This window comes from Falco peregrinus, chromosome 1, assembly GCF_023634155.1.
Source record: "Falco peregrinus isolate bFalPer1 chromosome 1, bFalPer1.pri, whole genome shotgun sequence".
Taxonomy (NCBI): Eukaryota; Metazoa; Chordata; class Aves; order Falconiformes; family Falconidae; genus Falco; species Falco peregrinus.
This window is the reverse complement of record NC_073721.1, coordinates 9,919,450-9,940,500: the sequence shown is the minus strand read 5'-3', so window position 1 is coordinate 9,940,500 and position 21,051 is coordinate 9,919,450. Positions and strand designations below refer to the sequence as shown.

The following is a 21,051-nucleotide window of genomic DNA, read 5'->3' as shown; positions in this document are numbered from 1 at the left end:
TACAACTTGCACACTAGTGTACCCACGGATGTTCAGCCAAGGAGTTAAAATGTGGACACACGGTCAAAATGAGATCTGCAATTGCTCCACATTTGGATTTACTCCATAGGACATGCTGCAGGGCAGCAATCTGCGACTGACACCATCACTAACATCCCCCATGCACAACCCCTAGGATGCATGCCAGCATGGCAGCTGGCTTCCCCAAGTCCGTGGCCCCCAGTGAAACTAACCGACGAAAGCAGGCAGACAGCTGCCATGAGCTCTTCCACCAGCAAGGAAGCCTGGATCCAGACCATCTCGTGGTCCTCACAACTAACTTGGCATACAGAGGCTTCTGTGCTAACCTTCACACACTACAGTGCCAGTTCCAAGGACAAAGGACTTCAGAGCGTTTCAAGAAAAACAAAGAGGGCAACGGGGTCTCTAGGGACATTAGCTGCAAAACTGACTTGTGATAAAATTAGTTCTCAGCTATACACCCAACAGTCTTTCTTTGGCCAACGTGTGCCACAGCCACATGAATTATATTTATGGATGAATAGTGGTTTATAGCTCAAGTCTTCTGACCTACCCACTGAGTCAAACTATTCAGTTCACACAAGTTCTTTCACAAATTCCAGTCATGTTTGGATGGTTCTTCTTGAATGGTCCAACAAAAAGATCTGTCGTTCATAAACACACAACGAAGAGGTTTCAAATCCATTTCTAATGGAAGTTTGGGGATTCCATACCTTTTCTATGTGCTATTTCCTCACTCGAAGTGTATGACTGGGCACAAATCAAGCAGTACTGTCACTACTCTAAACTCATAGCCAGCAGAGAAAGAACAGTAACTATACCGCCTAATCTCCTTGATCCTCCCTTTCTCTCCCTCAAAAAGAGCCTCAAAACCAAAAATATGTTTCAATATACATTTCAAGGAAAACTACTTATGCTAGAAGCTGTGGAACTCCCTCATTCACTGACACTGTAACAAAAAAGCCCCGCTTACTTATGTACTTGACAGTATTATGACCCTGAGCACAATTTTATCCTCTAATGTAATTGAGTATTTTTGTGTTATTCAACAGCTTTTATCCAGAGCGTATTCTCAAGCATACATATACAACATTCTATTGTTAATTACTCTGTTGGTGTGAAAGTCTGTCAGGATTCTTACCTTTTATTTTTAGCCACTTCCAAGTACTTTTTGTCCAAGTCTGAACCGGGGAGCAGGGAGCATAAATTTCTATTAATCAATCAATGATGGCAATGGTGGTGTGCTCTAGTTTTTCATTCTGACTGCAAAGCAAAATTAAAAGCTATATTTTGCAAATTTACACATTATAGATTGTAGCAGCAGCTGGTGGACTGCTGCTGAGACAGACCGTCTTTTCCCTTCCAGTCCCCTGTGACCGAGATGGAAGAATTACAGGACAGCACTAGCAGCTGCTGCTGCTGCCCCAGAAGCAGCAAGCCAAGGTCTCTGGAAAAATAATTGGGGAGGCGGGGGAAGGGAAGAAGGGGGACAAAGAGGTTGCGGAGGGGGGGAAGGCATTGCCAAGGCTGGCTGCACGAAAAACACACTGCACCTTGCCCTCAAAAAGAAACAATTGAGCTGGTTTGGGCTTCCTTCAGTAGACAGAAGTCTCTTAAACCATCATCAGACTTCAAAACACTAACAAATTTTGATAAGGACTTTTAGAGATTAAATAAAAAGTGAGCAAAGGCGATATTCCTCCAGTCCAGTGACTGCAGCGGGTTGCTCTTGAATCCTCTAAAAATAAAGCATAGCATAATGAGAAACACCCTTCCTTGCAGCTTTTGAAAAGCTTTTAAGACACACTCATTCTACAGAGCACTCTGCGATAGCACAAGCACAGTCTACAAGTCAATTCATGCGCTGCCTGTCTCCTATAAAACAGGGACAACCAAAACCCTTCTCACACACATGCAGTCACAAAGATAAATAATTAATGACTCCAAGACATCACGTGCAAATACTAAAATCACTCATTTTATTAGATAGATATGAAAGTAGAACTATGCCCATTTATGCTACTGACCTCACTAAATACAAAGAGCATCCCAACAGGGCTGAAAAGCACAAATACACTGACTGACCAAACAACATCTACCCACATCTCAAAACCTAAACTTCACCCCAAAGCCTTTACGCTGCCCCTCGGACCTCCTGGGTTCAGCAGCTTTGTGCCCACAGCTGAGCTCTAAGGCTCCAGTGCCCCACCCAAGGGACAGCAACCAGCCTCCCCTCCTGGGAATGAAAAGCACCCTATACGACAGTAACTTTAACAGAAGTAACCTAGGAAAGCTCATTTTCAAGACATACAATCTGCTACATGCAAACCATAAATGGGTCATGCGTGTCTTGCTGTTCCTTCTCCCAGCAGACCTAAATGCAAGATATCAGGTGGGTCCATTCCATTTCCACAGCGGTGGCAAAGACTTCCAGATTAGCCACAAAACATATTAATCGAAGAAAACCTTCGGCTATTCTAAGGGAAAAAAACGCCGCTGCCACCACAGATATAGCTTTCTACGCTCTGTACACAAAGATTTAATAGAAAGACATACATTCATAGCTTTATTCCTGTATGGGAAAATATGCTTCCGTCTAAATAATGTATCTTATCTTTTAATTGCAGGACCTGTCTTCATCCAGTACGTTCAGTCATTTAAGATAAATAAATAAATCTATATTTTTTTAAAAAAGGAAAGAAAACAGCAAATTGTCTTTGAAAGTATCTCATACACATAAACCAAGAAACGCTTAAGGTCAGAAGAAGGTACTGCTGGCTGAAACAGTTTTCATCGGCTTTGTTGTGTGTCAGAATCCCTTTCAAGATAAGCCCAGAACTCTGTATACAAAACCAGCACCATTATAAGCAGACACAGACTTCTCTCAGTGTTCGAATTTCACATTCATTTTGGGAAGCTAAGCCAGTGATTGCTATCTGAAGAAACAGCTCTTGATATATCATCAATTTCCTGAAGAACATATCAGTTTATTGAGCAGGGGTTTTCAGACTCTTGTATCTCCTTCGATAGCATTATGCCTCACTCAATTTTTTTTTAATTTTTTTGAAAACTATAGTTAAAATATTGAGACACCTGCAGAGGACACTTACTTACTCAAAATCTAACCACGGGTATCTGCTGCTAATATTATCAGGGACCCAACCTCTTAAAAAGTTTTTTTTTTAAAAAAAGATTAAATAAACCCTGCCCCCTCCGCATATTAGATCCTACCTTGTTTCTACGTGGCCAGAATTACAGAATGGTTGAGGTTTGTGCCTATTGCCTCTTGTCCTGTCACCGAGCTTTACTGAAGGCACCCGGCTCCATCTTCTTTGCACCCTCCCTTCAGATATTTACGTACATCTGTGAGAGCCTCCTGAGCCTTCCCTTCTCCAGGCTGAACAGCTCCAGCTCTCTCAGCCTCTCCCCGCACGCGAGGTGCTCCAGCCTCAGTCACCTTCACGGCCCTTCCTCGCACTCTCTCCAGGAGCTCTGTGTGCCTCCTGTGCTGCGGGCCCCGCGCTGGGCACGGCGCTCCAGGCGGCCTCACCGGCGCTGAGCAGCGGGGAAGGATGGCCTCCCGCGCCCCGCTGCCAGCGCTCTGCCCGACGCAGCCCGGGGACCGTTACTGCCTTTGCAGCTGGGGCACGTTGTGGGCTCACGTTCAGCTTGGCGGCCGCCAGGACCCCCAGGTCCCCCGGGCTGCTTTCCAGCCGGGTGGCCCCTGGCACGCGCTGGTGCCTGGGGCTGTTGCTGCCCCGGTGCAGGACGTTGCACTTGCCCTTCTTGGACTTCATGAGGCTCCTGCCAGCCCGTTTCTCCAGCCTGGCCAGGCCCTTGGGGGTGGCAGCACCACGCTCTGGTGTTATCAGCCACTCGTCCCAGTTTTGTGTCATCTGCAGACTCGCTGAGGGTACACTCTGCTCCATCATCCAGCTCGCTAATGGAGGTGCTGGACAGTATTAGAGCCAGTATGGAGCCCTGGGGTACACTGCTAGTGACTGGTCTCCAACTAGACTTGGTGTCACTGCACTAGTACTCTTTCTAGCAGGCAGAGCTAAGGTAGCCAAAAATAATGGCACAGAAATCAGATTACTTTTTTACTCCCACCAGGGGCTTTGCAGATCAGAGTTGAACAGTATAATAGTAAATCACAGCTGGAAACAGATGTTTCCTAGCTGGTCATGTTCTATAAGAAAAAAAAAATAATCCGTACATAACATCTAGTCCCAAGAGCTGTCACACTGACATTTACCTCTAGGATATGCATTTCTTACAAGTTATCCTGGTTCTTACTCAGCTTTTATTCCTAGGGCAAGGAAACCAGTAAGGTTCAGAGAAACAGGGTAAATATTTGCAGTAATACTGATACAGCCATATTTCCACACCAAAAGTTTTAGTCTGAACAACTTTTTTCTATTAGAAAAACTTGTTTTGATTTCATTTTTTTGTACAACTTTTTTCTATTAGAAAAACTTGTTTTGATTTCATTTTTTTGTACAGTTTGAGTTGACATTTCTTGTATCCATGCACTGCAAAAAAACCTCAGTCATGACTTCAAGATGATACAGCTGTGGTAAGGATTAGAGCCCACATTCAGCATTTACGCCAATTTACAGCTTTGTTAGAGAGGACACAGTTGAGGACAAGTACAAGGGTTAAATTACACAAAAGCCTTCACTATCCTCCTAGAATTCTTAACCAGTTAAGGAACAGCACAAGTTTTTTTGTCCGTAATTCATGAGGAAGGATTTATAGAATGGCTTGGCTTACTGCTACAAGACAACTGAGGTACGTGGCCTCAGAAGTCCCGGCATCAACACATATGGAAAAAGAGGATCAACAGAGACCTGTAAATAGGGTATAATGACAACCCACACCCAGAGCAGCCTATTTCATCTATTGATTTTGTGTGCCTCTACACTGAAAATATAAGCTAAGGCAGGCATCTTCCTAAGCAGCAGTTCTCTCAGTGACACCTCAGACACTCAAATATTATCTGAAGTTACTCATCTCAGCAACTACACTATCACCCTCTCCTCCCTCCTTTTTGACACAAAGCTATTTTTGAACTCAACCTTCTTTCAGTCACTCCAGTAACAATGAAGCCTTTGATACTTCTAGGGGATTGGGACCATGATGGAGAAGTAGGCACCATCCACTGTTCTTTGTACACCAGCACTTTTTGCTCTCCCTCTATTATCTCTTTATCACTCATGTTTATTTACCCACAATTAACTTGTTTTATTTATTTAACAGATTGCTGTACTGGTGTGTTTCTTCCCCTCTTGGCTGGGAGACCACCACTGCACAACACAGAAATTTCAGAGAATCATCTACTTCATGAAAATTAATTCAGCAGATGTTTCTCTTTTGCAGTAAGTTAGCTTGGTATAAGTGGTTTTACACCTACTACATATAAACACATAGGGAAGTACTTAAGGTATTCTGTCCTTCTCTCCACTTCTAAAGACCGAGAAGTCTAAAATTCAAGAACATAAGTAGTTTGTTTTGAAGACAACGTGGCCTTACCACATGCACATTTTCATAAGACACTTGAAATCACAGCCTGTGACTGTACTTCATGTTTCATAAACATACGTACAGTTACTACACTTGAGCAATTATTTCACATTTCACGCTGAGGGCATTAGAAATGTGACACCTGGGATCACAAATTTAGCCTGAAGCTTCAGGCTGATAATGCGCTTTGTGCATGTATGTGTGCACGCACGTTGCCCCCCCCCCCCAAAAAAAAAAAAAAAAATCAACTGCAAGCTTGCAAAAGTAAGAAAGCAGACATACTGCAAAGTACAGCATCTCCATCAGAGAACATTACATCCATAAATACTGTAATTCTGGGAGCTTGCATTTGTATTAAAAGTAGTAAACTGGTTTTGCCTGTATTTATATCTGAAGAAATAGATTTAGTAGCTACAGAAGACAAAGGAAAAACCTTCCCAAAAATGCTGGATGTTGTCACAGGTACATTCTCGACCAATATTAAACTGAATCCAATCCACTAAACTGTTCGCAGAAATCCAGCTACCTTTATGCAACAAAATGAGCAAATGTGGTAGACTCCCTGGTTTCACGTATAAACCCATAATGTCATCAGGTTAAGAACCAGAGTTGTTACTGGTTACTCAGAATCTGTAGTAAGGCATAATTTTAGACTAATATCTACAATCCTGCACCACACTGCAGAGGGAGGGAATAAACACTGAAATGAAACTCCACAGTAGACCCCGTTTCGAAAACGCCTTCAATTCATCATCAAGGTTCATTCCGAGCAAAGAATTTTCATCCTATAAAGAGGTGGAAAGTGAACTCGCTATCAGTTCAACTTCAGATAAACACTGCTAATACTTACAGACCTTTGACAATGGCTATTAAGAGAAAAGTTCTATTTATGCCAGACCTATTATTGAGGTTCCCTACTGAGGAACATAATAATTTGCTGGATGATTACTTTATTGTGTAATTATTCAGAGCTTATTATATAGAAATCATCTTGTAAGATAATGTGGATTGTCCTACAGTCTTCATATCTCCCTGACCAGTCCTTAGAAGAAGCTAGAGGCACAAGGTGGTTTGACAAGTTTCTGGAGCAAAACCGTAGCTGGCAATGGTTCAAACTGATCACATCCAAAAAGTCACAGTGGACACAATGGCCAAGGACAGCGAAGCTTGTGCTCCAGCTGTTTGCCTTCAATGAGCTGGGAAGAAAATTGTCTTTAGCTGTGTACTACCAGTGAGAGCAGCACCGTTATTTCAGTTGAGAAAGGCAGATGCTGTATTATCTAAACCTTAGCGCAAAAGAAGTGTTGCAGCTCAGCATACACATTGAAAAGGCAGTACAAGTGGCACAGTAAAGTTCAGTGCCAGGCCACTGTTTGTTTCTAGTATGTATTACAGACTACAATAAACACCTGGTATACAGTATGCATTTGATAAACAACAAAGATCTCTCTCATCCTGAACTTCATGGTATTGCTCACTGCTGGGCCACCATAACAAACACAAGTCCGTTACTTAGGAAAAGGAGTCACAGAAGATTTCCAATGCTACTTTGTTTAACGATACAGCAGGAATAAAGCTCTCTCCACAAGCTCCTAGCTTGATAAGGTTCATACATACTTCCTCAAGAGCAAATCTATTACTTGTTGTGCCACATTAGAAGGAAAAATGTGATTTAAATCTATTTTTATCTACAGGCTTCTGGAGAGCTAGTATACAGATGTACATTTCTTGTACTTGCATATGTAATCAATATTTTACATTTTCTATTTTTACTTTAAAACGACAGCTCACAGGAGTAATTGCTAACTGCACAGATCCGTGAAGATCCACTCTGGAGAATTCTTCATCTATGGACATTTTTCAGGAATGCCCACTGCCTCTAACTTGAAAATACACCCCAACAGAAATGGTAGGGCAGAACTAGCTACCTGCTGCACATTTCAAAACAAAAGGTAGTGACAACCAAAGCAAAATCAAGATCAAGAGAGTGCAGCCCTCAAAATCTAAACTGAAACTTTATCCTCTGTGAAAACAGACTATATAAAACTCACAAAAATATTAACATAGAAGTTTAGTCTTTTCCCATGTAAAGATAGTAGAAGACTGAAGAACACCCTGTCACTACTCTCGATGCAACTTAAAATGTTATTCATGCTGTACTTGAAGTATTGTTATACACCTGAATGCAATAGGAACAGAAGACATGCCACACTGGGTTAATCCAGTCATCCATCTAGCTCAGTATCCTGTCTGCAAGGATGACAGCTGAAGATACTATGTCAGCAGGGTACGCAAGCCCAGCCATTATCTGTAGTTTATTGCCATTATTCCCCAGCACCCATGGGCGGATGTTAGTGGGAACAAATGCTCCCTTCAGAGTCTGTTCGTGGGCCTGCTGCCCGCAGCCATGTTTAACCTGCCCATCTGCCTCCACAACCTCCTACGGCAGCAGGTCTGCCAAGTAAGGCAGTTCTCCCATTCGCATAGCCAATGCTTCTCTACAAATACGAGTCTTGCACCACTCCCTAATAAGAAGTTAAGGCTATTTGTTGAAAGTAGACCTGTAAAAATAATTTCCAGTACCCTCAGCACTCCATTTGAGCACTGGTATGCAGCAGCCAAACACACCTCTTGCCCTTGAGACTTCTCTAAGAATTTGCCATCACATGGAGCACAGCAAGAAGAAAACAGGAATTGCTGTATGGGAACTTGGCCCGTATTCTAGGCTAGAGGAAAACAGACTGTTGTTGAGGTTCCACCCTCAACTGCTTTGAGCGCAGAAAAGGCGAAGCCATGTGACCTGCTCACACGATGGCCGCACACCTGGTTGAAAAGTTTATCAACCCAAGCAGCCAGCACGTCACCATTGCCATTCTCCCCACTGGGACAGCACTTCCGCTTCACTTGCTTTAAGTGACACTTTTGTTAATGTTTTTTTAATTATTATTGCTTTTATTTTTTCCGAGTGTTTGCATCACCCCAAAAGATGTAGTTAAAACTCAGCAAAGGGAAGACGTGCTGAAAATTACAGCCGATCAGCCAGCTACACTACTTCTGTGACGATTACCTGTTTCTTGCAGAAAGAATGATCCAAAGCTACTATTTACACGTTTAAACTAACTCAGCTCAGTTTGTCTCTAATGGTGTACAGAATAATCACAGGAACCATCTAGCTACCAGATCTGAATGGCAGTAAGTTCTGCTAGAGGCAGCAATAAGCTGCTGAGAACACATGCTCTCCACAGCCTAGTCTCTCTCTAAATTCAACCAGTGCTGTCTGAATGATGAGTACATGTGAAAAGAAGTATCAAAATCGTTATGATGGGCCACACACATGAATTTAGAATTAATTTCTAAGGCACAAAGGGAAGAGGGGTGTCCATCTCCCTTGGTATACTCAATTGCAAGAGTGCCCCTGTCTCCTCAGAAGGTCACAGCATTAGGGATCTGCTCTGGAAAACATTCATCTCGCGGCTCAGCATTTTCCAACATTCTGGGCACCTGCTGGCACCTGCCACAAAAGCTAAATACTTGGGTTCATTTATTAATTGATAGATAATATCAGTTGCTCCAATTCATAAAGAAAACAACCCCAACCCTCAGTACACTGTTTTCTCCACCTGCATCATCAGCCATTTGAGCCCAGCAGCTGTTGCTCCCCTTTCCTGCTGTTATGCTCTCGGCATCTGTCGACAGTGGAAGCGGGGCACAGGTGATAGAGGGGGCTGAGACAGAGAAGGAACACTGGCGAGTAAGGTGTAATTGCGGTGTGGTTTTTTTTAAACCCCTAATCTACATATTTGGAGAGGCAAAGAAAGAGAGATTATACGATTCACCCTTGACATTCTGCCAAATAACTTCAATCCTGTAAAATGTCCCCTAATGACCTGAATATAATACCATGGTGTTACAGTGTCATTTAAATACTGCAGGGTTCTTCCACTGGCAGTGCAGTCTGCAGACTTAATATGTAACATACAGGATTATACTGCCACTAAAATATTACTTAGTGCTGCTGAAATTTCAAATTAATTCTGGGAGCTAAATCATTATTCGACTCTGCCTTTGCAGAGATACATTCCCCTGGTTGTTTTAATAACAGCGATTTTAGAACTAAAAGGTTGGTACTGTCTCTTTGAAGCTTGCTCAAACAGAGAAGTGGCCTCGAAACCGACAAGCAAATTAATGCAGCGATGCATGGATGTTTGTGACCAAGAAAATAACTTGAGAAAAATGGGCTCACATATTAAGGGAGCTCATACTGATGTGGCTGATGAATCATTTTATTATTTCACAATAAAAGGAGAGACTAGTCCAGTTTTCTCTCTATATATATACATACATGCTCATACATTTCCATCCACCACCACCTTCCTCCACAGAGAGGACATTTCTTAACATTTGAGGGACAAATTCTGGCTGAAGTAAATAACACAGCTGTTGGTAACTGATGAAACCAAGCCATGCCAGCTGAGGATGTGGCTTCCAAGTCATTCTGAGCTCTAGTTTTCCAAACCTAAATAAACAAACTGCAGCTTTTTTACAGCTCTGGTTTTTCTTCTTCCTACAGAATTCCTGTTCCTAGTGAGTATTTTGTACCTTTAGGTAGCTATAGCACTTCAACACAAAGACAGGCAGATCCTTGATGCTTATTAAAACCAACATACAAACTAATTTGCCTACGTATAAAGTAAGGTAAAACAGATGATGGGCTAATCATAAAGGCAAATTTCTCCCCTCTGAAATTTTGCCCATTTTTAACCTTGTGTTTGGATTGGTTTCTATCTCCCAGTTAAAATACCACGCTGCTCACTTCTACAATAAAGTTTCTTAAATCTGGGAAACATTCCCAAGAAATATTGTTTAAAAAAAACCAAAACCAAACCAAAAACATTCGTATATGAAGAACAAGATGGGGACAAATATAGGGGCTGAAAACACCTTGTGGTAGTCAGTCTATATTTGGAATAATCAATCCTTCTCTTTATTAAAACTGTTACCTACTTCCTCATTCATTAATATTGCCCTTGTTTACGACTGCAGGCAGGCCAAAGATTTTCCCCTCCCTCCGAATATAATTTCCTACTATTGACAGACATGTTCAAGTGCTGGATGTGTGTATGTCTACATGGCATACTGCAGGCAGAGGCGAGCCTTCCTGGCCACCATCCAAGCCAGCTGTAAATGAGCCAGCTCCAAACTGGAAGCTGTGTAAGCACAATTAGCACAGCAGTAAGCCTGATCTAACACATCCTGCCAAGAGACCGAGTTTATTAGCTCGAGCTCAACACAACGCTAACGATGGATATGGGGCTTCTGGTTTGGCTCCACACAGAACGTGGCCAGCTGAAGATGAGCAGATCAAGCCCTTGTCTGCCCACAAGATACGGTGGAGGTACATGTTCTCCCAGGGTATACCCCTCGACTGTAAGGACTATTCACTTCCCTCTACACGAACTCCCAAAATGCTCTTGACTGCAAACCAACAGGACTGGAGGGCTGCAAGCAGACGGAGGCAACAGGAGTCTCCAAGTGAGAACTTCAGAGGTAGGATAAGAGAAAAGGCACCAGGCAGGTATTAGGCACCAAGGAGGAGATGGGCACCAGAAACGCCAAAGGTGCAAGGGAAGGGCAGGGCAAAGTACTGCACGACTCTACGAACTGACAAAGAGCACTCTGCCTCTAGCTTCTCAGCTTTATCAGGTCCAGAGCAGTAATGACCAAAAAACCCCACAGTACCATATAGCAGATGTTAAACTGATTCTTTGCACAGGCAGGTGTCTGTCCCACCAGCTCATGAAGAATCCGCTCCATTTGGCGGACGCTTGAACAGTTCAGAAGAGGAATGTGCTCAGAGAAGGAAATCTGTTATCAAACTGAGACCCAAGAAAACAGAGTTCCTTTGATGCCATGGTTTCTACTAAAGAGGCAGTGATCATCTGGTGGTTGGCAACAGTTTGTAAGAGAAACTTCTGGATTCAGAGAAAAGAGAGACAAAAATAAAAAGGTATTAATGAAAATCACTGGCGGGGCGGGGTGTGTGTGGAGAAAGCACATTGTAAGAAGAGCACCTGAAGAGACTGGAAAAGTCTACATTTTAAAGGATAGTAATAAAAAAAAAATTGCTAAATCATATTAAACAGGAACTGTCCTACAGAAGTTAGTGAGCTTCTGTCCACCCATGTCCACACATGAGCAAAAAGAAATTCCATTAAGTTAAAGTGCCCCGTTCAAAGGCGACAAAAGGAAACACCTTCTTATTCAACACTAATTATTTTGTTGAGTTCTCTGCCACCAGACTGTTGCTGTGACAAGCACTTAATATCTTTGAAAAGTGATGTTCATACCAGTTTTCTTCATCCTCCCACTCTATCTGTAAAGCAGTATTTTTAGTTTTCAGTTGTTTGAACTTTCTGTTGTACGAGACAGGTATAAGCAAGTGTGAGAAGGTACCTCATGCAGGGTTGCAGGCACGCTCCTCTGCACATTCATATGCTGCAGCTTAATTAGGGTTATTTTCACTTGTGAGATTTTTAGATTACATTGTGTATATGGAGGTTTTCCATGATTTGTTAGCTCAAAATCTTTTCCTTGAAAAGCCTTACTTTGCTTTCTGGTGCAGGCTATACATCCTCAACAGAGTACAACTAGTTGAAACACTTGGCCCTGCTCATCATTTCAGGCTATACACCTGCTGTCATTTCACTCAGTATTTCCCGCACTCTGGTAACACAGATCTCAGTCACACATATCTTGATGATTCAAGGCAGCATTTGAATCACTGATAGGTGCTTCAAAGGAAATTTTTTCCTCCCTTTTCCCTGTCCTTTCATAAACTTCTAAAAACATGAACAAATCAAACCGGATTAATCATACCAGGTTAAGAGATGGACTTAGCCATAGACAAAAGAAAAATGGAGAGCTGAGATTACACTTGCATTGTTCTTTTGTCTTGAGAAGGAAATAGATTTCTCTTTCTCTTTTCCCACTTGAAGGCCTGAAAAAGAAAGTCATGCTATCAGAAATATCAAGACCTAATAAAATGTGTGAAAAAACAACTGTACCTTGAATTTCCTAACTTCAATAAGATTAAATAGAGGAATTTAGTTAAATACTGTTCAATATGAAACATATTATAAAACCCGCAACAGTATTATTATTGCAGGTTAATTTAACCTTATTTAAAATGTCAGTCATTTAAAAATACATACATGATATATAATCATCAACTGTTAACAGACTGTTCTGAAACAAGATCTCAACTTACATGCACATATCTAACATACCTAATGTATAGGTATGTTACAGATACATGTCTAAGATATACAATATACATATGCGTAAGCTATAGAAGCCAAATTACCTGGTTAGTCCCTTTCCTTACATACGCTTTTGGTAAAAAGTTACAAATTCTTGGCTTGTAATGCAGCTGATCTAAAATACCCTAAACCCCCACATTTTTAATAGTTGGAAGAAAACACTGAGGAGATAAACAAGATTTAGGGGAAAAGGGAAGCACAGAGAAGTAGAATATTTGCTAGTTAGCTAGAAATACTTTTGTATTGAACAAAAATAAATATCCAATCAGCGTATTATTTCTTTTGGAAAGACTTCTTTGCACAAAGGAATGCAAACTAGCATCCTTTACCAGGGCGTGAGAATCTTGTCCGTATCACCATAAAATAGGTTTAATACAGGATACAGCTATCTCCCATGCAGTCACATGATAAACAGAATACTTGAATACTGATTCTATTTGGTCTCCCTTCAAAGCAATACTTTTTAAAAAAATAAATAAAATAAAAAAATCAGAAGCCGTCTGCCAAAGGAAGTACCTCAGACTAAAAGGCCTTCTATACTCTGTATATGCACATTGCTTTTTTTTAGACAAAATAAAACCAGGATAAACTGCCATGTGTCTGCAGAAGGTTCTTCTATTTTTAACCAATACTGTCCTGCCAGTATCAATTCATCCAGATAGAGAATCCTTCATTAAAAATATAAGTTTTTTCGGTTGCTTTTCACTATGCTAAAGTGACATCTTTCCCAACCACTGTCAAAGGCAATTAAGAACACGAAGCTTTTGAGAACAAGTTTCAACCATGATTCCTGTTGGCCTACCTAAACAAAGTTTCCTTGTAAAGGCTTGGGAAGTCTTAGATAGCAAGGGGATAAGCCAAATACCATGAAAAGCATTATTCAGATACACATATTATCATTGCAAAATTATAAAACATCCTTGCACATTCTCATAAAGGCACAGAAGCTACAAACCAGCCAGACATACTATGGAACTAGATAAAACACTGGAACATCTCCAGAAAAAAGGAAGCTCTTGTGCACTATTTCCGCTATCTACAGGGGTGGATTTGGGTCCCTTTTTCACCCAAAACTTAAGGCACTACTGCATTTTGCTGAAAAGCACAGTACTGAAGACAACTCACTTAAGAAGTTACCAACATCTTACTCAGTTACACTGTACAAGATTTTTCAGGTCTTTCTCCACATTTGTACATGTTCACTTGGGTGCAAAAAAAAACCCCAACCCATATAAAAAGCAGACAATGCTCAACACAGTGTGCCTTTGAATCATGGCTTACTTTTACAGAAGATCACAGATGTATTTAAGTTGATCGTCGGAACTATGTTTTTCCTCACATATAGCAGTCCAATAGCTTCAGGACTACTTCTTGGCTCCATACCATTCCCTCTCAGTCAACTGCTTTAGGTACCACCATTCTAGACTAGATCAACCTGGAAGACTTTGACCAATTATCACAGTATGCTTTTTATGTCACAGGATCCAAGAGTTTTATACTGATAACCACCAAGGTAAGCAGGGGGGGGAAAGGACTCTCCACTCCCCAGTCCCTGCCCCAATACTGACATGACAAGGGGCAGAGCGCCCAGAAAACAGTGGGAACATCACCAGTTCAGCTGGCTACCTTCAGACTCAAAGCATGTCTCAACTCAGCTTTACAGAATTGAAACTACAGGAATGCAAACAGAAGAACGGGCTCAAACATCAGTGGCCTAGACAGCAACTGCTGTATCCCATCTGCCTACCCCTACAGCATGGGAGCACTTCCAAAATTATCACTACAACTACCTCAACTAGTTCCTCCCATCATCTTTAGTTCCTATTTTCTCACATCATCTATTTCTGTCAACAAAGCTGGTTTGGGGAGGGACAATTTCCCTTCCTTAAACCTCCAGCCTTTCTCCTTGTTGTGTCTTTGCCTTATTCTTCCTACCCTAAGGCCTTCCCAGCCATTCAACTCATGATATTGCTCCTCTTCCTTCTTTCCCTTCTTCTGTTGTCCAACTTTGTGTTTCTGTGTCCACACAGGTGTGCGGGGGTACCCACACAATGAGTCAGACAATGTGGCACCTGTGGCAGTCAGACACTACATATTTTATTGAAAGAAAACATGTCTTACTTTCTTAAAGTAAATGATACTACAGTTCCACAACAGGAGAATATAACTAAATAATTAGTCACACTTAAAGACAGGCTTCAAAAAGTTTGGTAGGGGAGATAGGGAAGGAGCGAAGAAGCCCCGTCAATGTGCAGAACCCAAACCCTTGCTCAATTCCAGATCTTCCAAGGCTCCTCCTTGGCATGCCAAGTCAGGGCCTGAATTAGGCTGGGGGGGTGTGGGGTGTGGAATAAATCAGCCGTGTGTACTTTAAAGGAAAGCTCGAAGACAAACTATGCTGCCTTTTTGTAATTTCTGATGTAATTAACAACTTGACTCAGCAACAAGCCATCTTTATATAGTTACAAACCTTTCACCAGCCACGCCCTGAGGAGCCTCACGGAATACACAGCCACAGTGCTGGGGTGATTTTTTGCAGCAGCAAAGCTGTAACAAGCAGTTCCTACCTCTGGCCGCTTTTTACCAGCTCCCCTTGCACTGCCCTCTTCCCACCCCTCCTGGTAGCAGGAGGACAGCTTCCTGGTACTGTGTATGTAGCAAATGGAGTTGGCTAAGCTAAAAATAGACCATTCATCCTCCCCCCTCCCTCCTCATTTTTGCCAGGTTATTTTTAAAACGGATCAGTTCTCTGCCCTTGTTCAACAGGCAGCTTAGCTCTGCTGGAAGGGGAAAGGAGAAGATGCATCTCTACCAGAGCAGGGGTGTAGGAGGGCCTTGCAATGTCTCCTTCAGCCCACCTTGCCACCAAGACATAACATATCCACAACATTACACACCAACACAGAGATCCTCACAATCTCCATCTGAGCTGGTGTTTGCAAAGTCTCAAAAGGAGCATGTGCTACTCCTACAGTTAGAAAGAAGAGGTTTGCATAATCTTAACCCTCATATCCCAGGAGCCAGAACTAATTCCATGCTTTTCTGATTTGACTTGAGGATTCTACACTGCCGCAGCAGGACTTGGGAGATGGCTCTTCACTGTAACCTTGTTTGAGTGCTCATCTGTGTTTGCATTACTCTAGCTTGCAAGATGATGGCTATCAAGCCAGATTACAGAATGCCACTCACAGTGACACATGCCAAAAGTAAAACATTAAGAGCATCTAAACAGCAGAGTTAGGCTCAGCATGTAGGTTGCCAGGTATTATGTTAAGTAAGAAATAATTCTAGACAAGTTCAGCAATTAAAAAAATGCCAAATATCTTTAATTTTTTTTTACTTCAAAAACAGATGAACTCTGAAAATTCATGGGATTGATCAGGTAAGAACTCTTCTGAACTCCTAAAAAAAACAAACAACCCACAACTAAAACATCATGAATTCAGACAGGCAACCCTCCCCAGCGCCCCCCCCCCCCCCCCCCCCCCAAAAAAAAAAAAAAGGCAAGAAAAAAAAAAAAGGCAGGGGGGTGGGGAGAATATAGTCATTAACCCCCACCCCCCCAAAAAGAAAAAAAAAAAAAAATCCTCCTAACCCCTCTGTTCTTTCTGTGTGTTTATGAAGCCTCCGGAAATACCATGGCAAACATTCCAGCTCTACAGCAGCGAGGCCACGTGACCTGAAGGCACAGTAAGGAACTTCATTCCCAGGTTTCTCCACAGAACAGAAAAGTGATTTTTATTTTATTTTTCTAAACCAGGATCCAAGTCTAAGGAATTTTCCTGGAAATTTTCAGGAACACAATTTTGGAACAGGGTGGGTTTGGTGTGGTGTTTACGTTTTTTGTTTTGGTTTTTTTTTGTTGTTGTTGTTTGTTTTAATTATTTGCTGCATTTCTATATGCCTGCACATGTTATCTTTACAATTAAAGAGCAAAGTCTTAGACCTATACTCAGAGGGCATAAAATACAGTATACGCTTTAAGGCATCACTAAAAACTATTTGCAGTGTCCTCTATATCCCCTATTAGAGTTACAACCAGTACTAGTTATATTTCCTAATATAGCCAAGATCTTCTCCCGGCAAAAATTATGAGAGGTAAAACCTCTCCTTCTAGTTTCACAGTAGGACTTCAGTTAGAACTATTAATGAAAGGATTTATGCACATCAGCTTTGCTAAACATTATGAAAAAGTACTCAAAATGTGAACTTGAAAAACAACCTCCCATTTTTACAAACAATCATGTATAAGTACTTGGAAGTAATTGTTTAAAATGTAGGAGTATGGATGAATCATAATGTAATATTTGAGTATCAGTTGAAATCTGTGTTTTGCCTTAAAACAAAACAGAAGAAAGCATCACCATACAACAAGGAAAACAGTCCTGCAGTACAAAAGCACAGTAAATGGCAGGCACACACCACTAACTTGCTTTTATAGCCATGTCAGAAATGCTTCTAATTATCAGAGGTAAAAGAGGGATGGCATTTCTGCTGGAAGCAAGTTTTACACTTTAGTCTCTCCTCTTTCCTCTCTCTCAGCCTATAAATATTAGTCTTACACATTTTTCTCCCATACAGTTCTTGAAAAGGTTGAGTTTTTCAAGGCTGAGAGCAGACAGAAATGTTCATCAAGAAATGCCTTCAGGTCAACTGTCTGTAGCTCATCAAAGTGCAGCACTGAAAATACGGATGAGGGGGAGGAGGATTATACGAGCATGGTAAAGCAGATTAAAAAAAATAAAAGTCTATGTTCTGATGATCATTACCTTTTTTCCTTTTGGAAATGGGTTCAGCTGTCATCCATGCACCCTCGGTGGTGATGGGCACAAGGGTACTGACTGACTCCCCCCACTAATTTCAGCTCCATTCAAAGCAACTACAAATACATGAGTGTCTGTAACAGTATTCCCCAATATAAGGAAATGCCAGAGGGATATGACAAGGAGTTGAAGTGTAGATGACCCACATAACAGTGTAAGGAAAGGCAGCTGGTCCACAAGAAAACTAAGATGTAGACCAAATTCTTGAGAAGCTCTAAACTACACTGGAAATAAGGCCAAGATGAGATTACCTACTGCTTTATAAAATATTTAAAATATATTAAAAAAACCAAACCCAAAACAAAGCAAAAGCAGCAACAGAGCAAGACTGCAAAGATTGCGGGGGGTTGGGGGGCAACAGAAACCCCCAAGTGCCCACTGTTTTTTTTAAATTCTGTACAACTGCTGAACCAGAGCTGTTGAATGAATCATTGAAACCACTGTTCATTTCTACTCAGGGATTTCATAGAACAGTTTGGGTTGAAGGGACCTTAAAGACCACTTAGTTCCAACCCCCCTGCCATGGGCAGGGACACCCTCCACCAGCCCAGGTTTCCCAAAGCCCCGTCCAGCCCGGCCTTGAGCACTGCCAGGGATGGGGCACCCCCAGCTGCTCTGGGCAGCCTGGGCCAGCGCCTCGCCGCCCGCACGGGGAACAATTTCTGCCTTACCTCTCATCTCAGCCTACCCTCTTCCAGTTTAGAGCTGTTCCCCCTTGTCCATTTCCCCTTGTCCCATCGCTACCTGCCCTTGTAAAAAGTCCCTCTCCGGCTTTCTGGTAGCCCCCCGCCAGGTACGGGAAGGCTGCTCTGGGGTCTCTCCAGAGCCTTCTCTTCTCCGGGCTGAACCGCCCCAGCTCTCTCAGCCTGCCTTCACAGGAGAGGGGCTCCAGCCCCCGGGTCATCTTGGTGTCCCTCCTCTGGGCTCGCTCCAACAGTTTCATGTCCTTTTTAAGTTGGGGGCCCCAGAGCTGGACACAGTGCTGGGGGCAGGGGGAAGGATCTCACAAGAGCGGAGTAGAGGGGGAGAATCACCTTCTTTCTATTTCATTTATTATAAATGCATATTTACTGGCAGCTAGTAGAACACATTATTGCTCTGTTTTATAGCTCAAATGGCTCATGCAAAGAGTAATTTGTTTGTATTCTGTATCAGGATCAATATTGTACCAGGGATAGCCCGAGGAATGTTTATGCTGAGGGCTTTGCTTGCAGTGTTTTGTTGTTGCAATCAATTGACCAAACAGGACTGCTTCTTAAAACAACAAATAAACTTTGATAGTGACCAGATCAACCGTTAAAGCATAAAACATGATGCAGTGTCTGGAAAAAGACTGAAGGTCCACAAGTGTTTTTACCACCTGATGGTGCATAAAGCTCTCCTACCTGAATATTTCCCACCGGCCTTTCTTCCTCTCAGTAGCTGGGGACTGTTTCCTCTATGCCCTCACATAACAAGATCCATTTTCCTGCAATAAAAACACAGACACATGACACTTCCATTCTCCTGCATAACACGGCAGCATTTGAAGAAGCTCACTGAATGGACCCGAAATGAATGAGGAGCATTTAGGAGTCCCAGGACCAAGCCTGGAGGACCAGATCTGAGGTTGGGTGGGGGTTCTAGCCCAGCTCTTTGAGACCCCAAGCTTTTGAGACTCACTCCAGCACTTTAAGTCTTACAGGATTTCTTGCCCGTAACAATGAGATGAGGAGAAGTTAATAAGAATTCTGTTGATGTTTCTATCAAAATTTCCTGAGCCAAATGGTATTTTTTTTCCAGTTAAAGGTCACGCTGAAGTCTCTTTTATTCTCTTTATAAAGGGTACTCCCTGACTGTTGTGAGCTAAGTGCCATTAAAAAAAATAAACCAACCCCCAAACTCTGCTTAAGCAAATACACCAAAATACCTCAAAACCACCATCCTGTCTGTAGCAAAACAAAACAAGTTTACGGATGACGTTGGCAGAGCACCACAACTTCTAGGAAATGCTTTTTAATTATAAAGAGTGCAAAGGGAGACAGGGGAATGTTTTGTTACATGCTGTTTCAGCAGACAAGGTGTCCTTACAGCTTTATATGCTAGGCTTGAAAATTCAGCAAATGCTGAAGAAAGGAACATGACAACTATATTTTGATTCTCTTTTGACTAACTTCCAAATAACTTTCATGCAAAACAACATTCCATCAAACGTGAAAAATCAAGTATTACAGAAAAAAGGCACATGATTCACAGCCAGCCCAGGTTCCTCCCCCCAGGGACCATCTGTACAGGGAACAGACACTTCCATAACAACTCATCTGATGCAGAAGCCACAGGTGACTTAAAAAAAAAAATGCAGAAGAAAAACCTCAAATAACTACAAATAACCTGTTAGTTGCATTCAGTATTTGTCCTGCAGTCATATTTATTCTGCTTACTAATAATTCACAAAGAATAAAAACATGTCTGAAAACCCTACATTAGAAACAGCCACCCCACCCCACCACGTACAGTGCCACCAAGGGACAGTCTGCTTCAGACATGAGCTCTGCTGGTTTTCTTAAAGCAAATGACAACTTTAGAGAAGTTACATATTGACAGGCACCCTGGGCGAAGGACTGGTTTTTAAGGCCTCATTGAACTGTGAATGTTTTCCCCCAGAACGTACTTATTCTCATCCAGAAGTTTTCCCCAGTGCTTTTGTTCTGCTTATACAAGCCAGAAAAAACATGTTAATTGATTCAGATTTAGTATGTGTTAACATGACTGTCTGAGCTAATGCATACTGGGCCTTTAATGAAGCTGGAATTAGTTATTTACCCAGCTTCTAAGTCTGTTCCTCCAAAGGATAAACTTTTGTTCTGTCTGCCCCAGGAGCCGGGTACCATTCCAGGTGTGATGGGATGGGACTTTGGCAAACTGGGCTGTAGCATTTACTTGGCAGCTTAAACTTTACCTCTCGCTTCCCTCTCCCAGCCATTTGCTTCCAGCCCTGCATTTGCGCAGCTGCACGGCTAGCTGGATCGGGGGAACCGCTTTCCTTCAGCATGTTGGCTCATAAACAGCTGTGCCAGCACAACACAGGGAGCGGGCGCAGGGCAGGAGTGATCAGCCGCGATGGCAGAGGGTAGGAACAGAGGCTGCTTAAACCAGCTGAAACTGCACTGCTGCAACACACAGAGCCAATGCTCCGCTCCCCTCCTCTGTGCCTTAGTTCTGCCCATCTGTAAAACTGGCACCACAATTCCTACTTTGTTTTATAAAGCACCTCTTAGAAAGGCTATCCCATTAACATTTCTGTGAATTCACATTACAGACCACCCACCCCTTTCACAAATCAGGCCCAAGCTCATTCTAAGGACACTGGCACTGTCCCCCACCAG

The 21,051-nt window shown here is 42.3% G+C and overlaps 1 protein-coding gene across 7 annotated transcripts in view; it reads right to left on the bottom strand.

Moving 5' to 3' along the window:
- The window catches only part of ZMIZ1 (zinc finger MIZ-type containing 1), a 307,342-nt gene that overhangs the window by 214,936 nt on the left and 71,355 nt on the right, over positions 1-21,051 (bottom strand). For all 7 annotated transcript variants that reach the window (XM_055798721.1, XM_055798767.1, XM_055798747.1 and 4 more), the window contains exon 2: positions 19,072-19,154. The gene's annotated coding sequence lies outside the window, so the exon portion shown is untranslated. The remainder of the gene's footprint in view (positions 1-19,071; positions 19,155-21,051) is intronic.